Source organism: Lipotes vexillifer, unplaced genomic scaffold, assembly GCF_000442215.2.
Source record: "Lipotes vexillifer unplaced genomic scaffold, Lipotes_vexillifer_v1.1 scaffold634, whole genome shotgun sequence".
NCBI classification, from domain to species: Eukaryota; Metazoa; Chordata; class Mammalia; order Artiodactyla; family Lipotidae; genus Lipotes; species Lipotes vexillifer.
In genome coordinates, this window is record NW_006781096.1 from 152,690 (window position 1) to 159,550 (window position 6,861).

Here is a 6,861-nt window from a genome sequence, read left to right on the forward strand (position 1 = left end):
TCACGGGCCCAGCCGCTCCGCGGCATGTGGGATCTTTCTGGACCGGGGCACGAACCCGTGTCCCCTGCATCGGCAGGCTGACTCTCAACCACTGCGCCACCAGGGAAGCCCTATATATTTAAAATGTTCACTCATGGGAGTTCCCCAGCGGTCCAGTGGTTAAGACTCTGCGCTAAGAACTGCACGGGGTGGAAGTTCGATCCCTGGTCTGGGAAATAAGACCCCACATGCCCCGCGGCGCGGCCAAAAAAAAAAAAAAAAAAAATCTCTCATAAGCCACATGAAATCACCTCATGTCCCACCAGTGGTCCCTGTTTTTTGGACTGGTAAACTGAGGCTCATGGAGGTTAAGTGCCCCGCCCACGGTTGTGGCATTGGCCAAGCTACTGCCCTACTTAACTCCTGAAACTGCCCTCAAACCAGACACAGGAGACTACAAAAGGATACAACCTGGAGCGGACCAAACAGAAGGATTCTCGCAAAGGGGAACCACAAACACAGGGATGTGTCCAAGACACTAGGGCTGGGCAGGGATGGGAAGCTGGGGATACTCAGCCTCACTTCTCCCATCTCTGAAATGGAGGTAGTAACAACCTCCTTCCTGAGGTCCTTGTGAGAACTGAGATAAAGCAGAGTGTTTAGTACAGTGCTTGGCTTGGCACATAGCAAGCCCTCAATAAATCCCTCCTGTTTCTATAAAAAGTTGGGTAAGGAGCTCTGAAGCCATACTTGTGAGTGAGTGGCTCCTCTGCCAGAATATCTAAGATTCCACAAACTCTGCTCCCCTTAGGCTACCACTGTTAGCGATTTGGTGCATATCTTTCCAGACCTTTCCTATGCATATGCATGTAGTCTCTGTGTATATATAATGTGTACATACACACACGATTTACAAGTGATTTGTGGTTTTGTTGCTGTTTTTGTTGTTAGACTCATAGAAAGAAAAATGCTACGCTTGTTGCACAGCTTTCTTTTTTATTTAATAGTATAGCTTGGAAACCTTTCCACATCAGCATGTATAGGTCTCTCTGCCTCATTCTTTTCAATGGCTATATAGTAGTTCTTTCTTTCTTTTTTTAAAATATGTGTTTATTTATGTGGTTGCATCAGGTCTTAGTTGCAGCAGGCGAGCTCCTTAGTTGTGGCATGTGAATTTTTTTAGTTGCAACATGCATGTGGGATCTAGTTCCCTGACCAGGGATCGAACCTGGGCCCCCTGCATTGGGAGCACAGAGTATTATCCACTGCACCACCAGGGAAGTCCCAGCTACATAGCATTTTTTTTTTTCTTTTTTTTTTTTTGCTGTACGCGGGCCTCTCACTGTTGTGGCCTCTCCCACTGCGGAGCACAGGCTCCGGACGCGCAGGCTCAGCGGCCATGGCTCACGGGCCCAGCCGCTCTGTGGCATGTGGGATCTTCCCGGACCAGGGCACGAACCCATGTCCCCTGCATCGGCAGGCAGACTCTCAACCACTGTGCCACCAGGGAAGCCCTCATTATAAATTTTAACTAATTATTAATGTATAGAAATTATATTGACTTTTTAAAAACTGGAGTATAATTGACTTACCACATTACATTAGTTTCAGGTGTACAACATAGTGACTCAATGTTTTTATACATTACAAAATGATCACCACTATTGACTTTTGTATATTTTATTACCTACCATCTTACTGAGATCTCATTAAAACCAATAATTTTGTAATTGAGACTCTTGGGCTTCCAAGATAAATATTATTTGTTAATAATAACAAATAATAATAGCAATTTTATAATAAACATATCAGTGAATATTTATTGAGCGTTTGCTATGTGCCAGGAACATTCCAAGCAGTTGACATGTTTTAATTCATATAATCCTCACAACCCCAATAGCACAAACATACAAAACACACAACAGCAAACAAATATTCTATCTTTCCCATCTTACAGGAAACAAAAACAAAAACACTGAGCTACACTTTCCTCTTCATTTACTTTCCATTTCTCTTTATTTTAAGCAAAATTTCTGGAGTTACCAATTCATTTCTTCTAATTCTTTTTAAAAATATTTCCAACTGATTGTTTTGAAAATTTTAAGCCTATAGAAAAGTTGAAAGAATGGCACAATGTAAATTTACCAATTGTTATTTTACCATATTTGTTTTATCTTTTTCTCTATATATGTTTTCTTTTTTTAATTAAAGGATAGTTGATTTACAATGCTGTGTTAATTTCTGCTGTACGGCAGACTCAGTTATACATATATATACTTTTTTTAATATTCTTTTCCATTATGGTTTATCCCACGACATTGAATATAGTTCCCTGTGCTATACAGTAGGACATCATTGTCTATCCATTCTATATGTAATAGTTTGCATCTACTAACCCCAAACTCCCAGTCTATCCCTCCCCCACCTTCCCCTCTATATATTTTGGATTAAGCTGCAGCTGTTATGACTCTTCACTCCTTCAGCTTGAGTGAAGAGCAAGTACATTCTCCTCTATAACCTTAATACCATTGTCATACACCAAAGAAATTTGAAATTGATGTATTATTTAACATATATTCCATACTGAAATTTGGCCAACTATCCCCAAAGTTTCTTTTTAACTTTTTTTTTTAATCCAGGATACAATGAAGGATTGATTAACATGCAATTAATTGTCATGTCTCTTAAGTCACCTTTAACCTGAAACAGTTCCCCGGCCTTGTTTTGGTTTGTGAAATTGATATTTTTGAAGAGGCTAGGCCAGTTGTTTTGTAGTATGTCTCACGCTTTGGATTTACCTGGTTGTTTCCTCATGATTATATACCAATTAAACATTTGGGGTAAACGTTTGGGTAATGTTGTGTCCTTTGTGCTTTACATCAGGGGTTTATAATGTCAGTTCGTCTCATTATTGACAATGTGAAGTGTGATCATTTTGCTTAAAGCCCTGGTCGCTGTTGAATCCACTCTAATCAGGTTTTGTTCCCTCGATTTCACCAACATGGTTCTTATCAAGATCACCAATTACCTCCACGTGGTCAAATCCAATGGTCAACTCTAAGACCTCCCTCTTCCTGACACAGCAGTAGTATTTGTCACAGAGACCACTCCTCTTCCTTGGAGTACTTGCTTCTTCGGGCTTACAGACATCACGGACGCCGGGCTTTCTTCCTGTCTGCCCACTCGTCTCAGCCTCCTTCGGAGTGCTGCCTCGCTCCCTAAACTCTGAATGTTGAGTCCCTGAGTGCTTGGATCTCTTCTCTAATTTCTATCTACACCCACTCCCTTGGTGATCTCATCCAGCTTCTTGGCTTTTAGACCATACATTTACTGATGACTTCTGAATTTCTGTCTCCAGCCCAAACCTCCCTCTGAAACCCCAGGCTCGTATCCAACAATCTACTTGAAATCTCCACTAAAGTCTAATAAGCGTCTCAATCTTAACATGTCCATAACTAAGGTCCTTATATTCCCCTCCAACCTGCCCTGACAGGTTCCCCTGTCTCAAGCAAGAGCAACTTCATTCTTGCAGTTGCTCAGGCCCAAAACCTTGGCACCGGGCTTCCCTGGCGGCGCAGTGGTTGAGAGTCCGCCTGCCGATGCAGGGGATGCGGGTTCGTGCCCCGGTCCGGGAAAATTCCACATGCCGCGGAGCGGCTGGGCCCGTGAGCCATGGCCGCTGAGCCTGCGCATCCGGAGCCTGTGCTCCGCAGCGGGAGAGGCCACAACAGTGAGAGGCCCGCGTACCGCAAAAAACAAAAACAAAAACAAAAAACCTTGGCACCGTTAACTCCTCTCTTTCTCATGCCCACACCCATTGGCAAGTCCCAGCCATCCTACCTTTCAAAAATAGCCAGCATGCCACTTCTCACCACCTCCACTGCCATCACTCAAGTCCAAGCCACAATATCATGTCACATTTAGGTTACTGCCAGTAGCTTCCTAAGGGGTTTTCCTTCTTGCTCTTCCTTTATTCTCCTCATTTTCCACAGAGCAGTTGGAGTGATTTTGTTAAAACTTAAGTCACACCATATTTGTCTTCTGCTTAAAACTTTCCCGAGGCATCTCCTCTCACTCAGCGTCCTTACTAGGACCTCTAAGTCCTGCAGGATCTGGTCCCCATTGCATCTCTGATTTCTCTCCTACTCTGCTCACTTCCTCCACTGCACCCATTCCTGTCTCCCTGTGGTTCCTGAACACACAAGGCTTGCCCCCAGCAGGACCCCCAGTAGGGCCTGGAATATTCTTCTCTCACATCTGTGTGGCGTGCTCTCTCATTTTCTTTAGGGCTTTACTCCAAAGACACCTCAGTGATGCCTTCCTGGCCTAACTCCCAACACCCACTTCCCTTGTATCACAACACTTTTCACCCATGTTACTTTTTCTCTTTAGCACCTACCGCTATCTAATAAACGATGTATAGTCGTCCCTCCGTGTCTGTGGGGGACTGGTTCCGGGATCCACCTAGCATACCAAAATCTGCCGATGCTCAAGTCCCGTAGTGGGCGCTCCATATTTGCAGATGCGGAACCCGGGGAAATCGAGGGCTCACTGCATATTTATTGAAAAAAAATCCACCTATAAGTGGACCTGCACAGTTCAAGCCTGTGCTGTTGAAGGGCACGAGTTTGAACTCTGTGGGTCCAAGGATACGCGGATTTTTTTCACTAAATACATCCTACAGTACCACATGATCAGTGGTGGTTGATTCCCTGGATGTAGAACCACGGCCGTGGAGGGGCCAACTATGGGACTTGAGCATCCGAGATTTTGGTATCTGCGGTGGGTCCTGGATCCAATCCCAGGGGATTCAGGGGAACAACTGTATTTTACTTCTTTATCCTTTAAGGATTATCCTTGTCTATTTCCCTCATTAGAATGTAGCTCCATGAGGACAGAGAACTTTGTTTTTTTTACTTCAGTATTCCTTCAACAGTGCCTGGCACGTGGAAGGTGCTCCATAAATACTGAATGAACAAGGCATCGGGTGGACCTGAACTACCTCCCGCACTGCTGGTCTTGCGGGGCCTTATTTCCCCGACCAAGAATCAAACCAAGGCCACGGCAGTGAAAGCCCGGAGTCCTAACCACTGGACAGCCAGGAAACTCCCAGAGCCGGAACTCAGCTATGAAGCTATACTGCAAATAATTATTTCCTTTAAAAAAATTCATTTTCTTGTTGCCTAGAACTTTCCAAAGAATGTTTAGTGATAATGGTGAAAAAAGTACTCATAATGACTTTAAGAGAATGCCTCTTACCTATGGTTTCACCACTAGTTATGTACTTACTGATTCAACTGACTTTGTCGTGATAAGGGTGTTACCTAAATCCTATTTCACGTAGACACCTATGCTTAATGGCATAAGAATGATAACTATTCAGCAGGGTTTTAATAGAAAATGCGTACTACTTAGAAAGATAGGAAGTTGGAGGCATTTTTCTCTACAACTTTGCAAGAAACAATATGTATGCTGACTTGCTTTACCGGAATTTAAAATTCTAGCCCAGCATTTATTGAATATTATGTGCCAAGCCTCATGTTTTCACTTAATTTTCAAAACAATAAATTAGTTACTATATTTTAAGGTTATACAAGCTTAATTTTAAAATCTGAAGGACAGCAAGAACATTCATTCTAGCATGAATGCAACTGATTTTTATTTAGGTTTACTATGTACCAGCACTGGGGCTACAATGGAGAAGACAATGAACCCTTGTTTTGTAGCACATTCTAGTAGGGGTAGAGTCAGGAAAAATGTAATGTAATTTCAGATTTTGATAAATAAGGATATAAAGCCAAGGGATGTGACAAAGTGTATGTGGGCAGAGGGTGTGGCTACAGCTTAATAAGCAAGTGGTGGAAAGAGAAGATTGACAGGACCAGACCATTCAGGGCCTGCCTCATGAGCCAGTTTAGATATTACTCTGTGAGCAATGGGAAGTCAGTAGATATTTTTAAGTGTGGAAATGACCTGAAATGATTTATGTTTTAGAAACATTCTCTGGGGCCTGTGTGAAGAGGCCAGAGGGAATGAGTGGATGAATGCAGACTGATTTAAGTTATGGCAATAGTCCATAACTTAGCTGCTGATAGCAGCTCGGACTAGGATGGTAGAAGGAGTAAGTAAGTGCAAAGTTTTGGATGCACTTTTGGAGAAAGTCAACAGGATTTAATGGAGGTGAGTAAGAGGGAGGAATTAAGGGGGTAGCTCAAGACTGAGCAGGTGGTGAGCAGCATGTTTTCAAATGAAGAGTTTTCTTGTAATTTCTATAATCTGTCCCTCTCATTCCCAATTTTGTCTCCTCTGGCCCCCATTTGTTTCTACTGTCAAGACTTTCCTTAACTTCTTCTAGTGCTCCCGAAAAATTAACTGCTCATATTTGTATGTCTCACACTTAGAGCATGGGAATTAGAGAGCAAGGCCTTGGATTTAGTCTACCGGGAAACAAATTCCATCCCCTCTATTTACTGTGTGATCTTGGGCAAGTTTCACCTGTAAAATGGGTATATAATAGTACCCACCTTACAGAGTTGTTGAGAATTTAAATTGGAGCAGCTTTATACCTTTACATACTCAGCATCTAGCAGATCCTCGATATATTCAAATGTGCAAAGTTGATTTCCTCTCAGATTCTAGGCTGTCAAGATGAGAAGGGTAAGAGCTTGGACATTGTTCAAGCACTAACCCACCTGACGGTATTTAGCCAAGAGAAGATTTCCTCCCCTCATTTGCCTAAGAGAATGACATTTCCAAATTCCTTCCTAGAAGTTCTTCCAGCATTCCCTGATTTCCCTAAAACCTTATCTAAAGTTTTTATCTTAGCACATGAGTTCATAGCGTTTTTCATCTGTAAATTTGTCTTAGACTTTAGGAATATTT

At 42.7% G+C, this 6,861-nt stretch overlaps 1 non-coding gene across 1 annotated transcript; it reads right to left on the bottom strand.

Moving 5' to 3' along the window:
* Nucleotides 1-1,186: 1,186 nt before the first annotated feature.
* On the bottom strand, nucleotides 1,187-1,259 carry TRNAG-CCC (transfer RNA glycine (anticodon CCC)). Its single transcript has one exon. It is a non-coding gene; the product is annotated as a tRNA-Gly (tRNA).
* Between the last annotated feature and the right edge of the window lie 5,602 nt (nucleotides 1,260-6,861).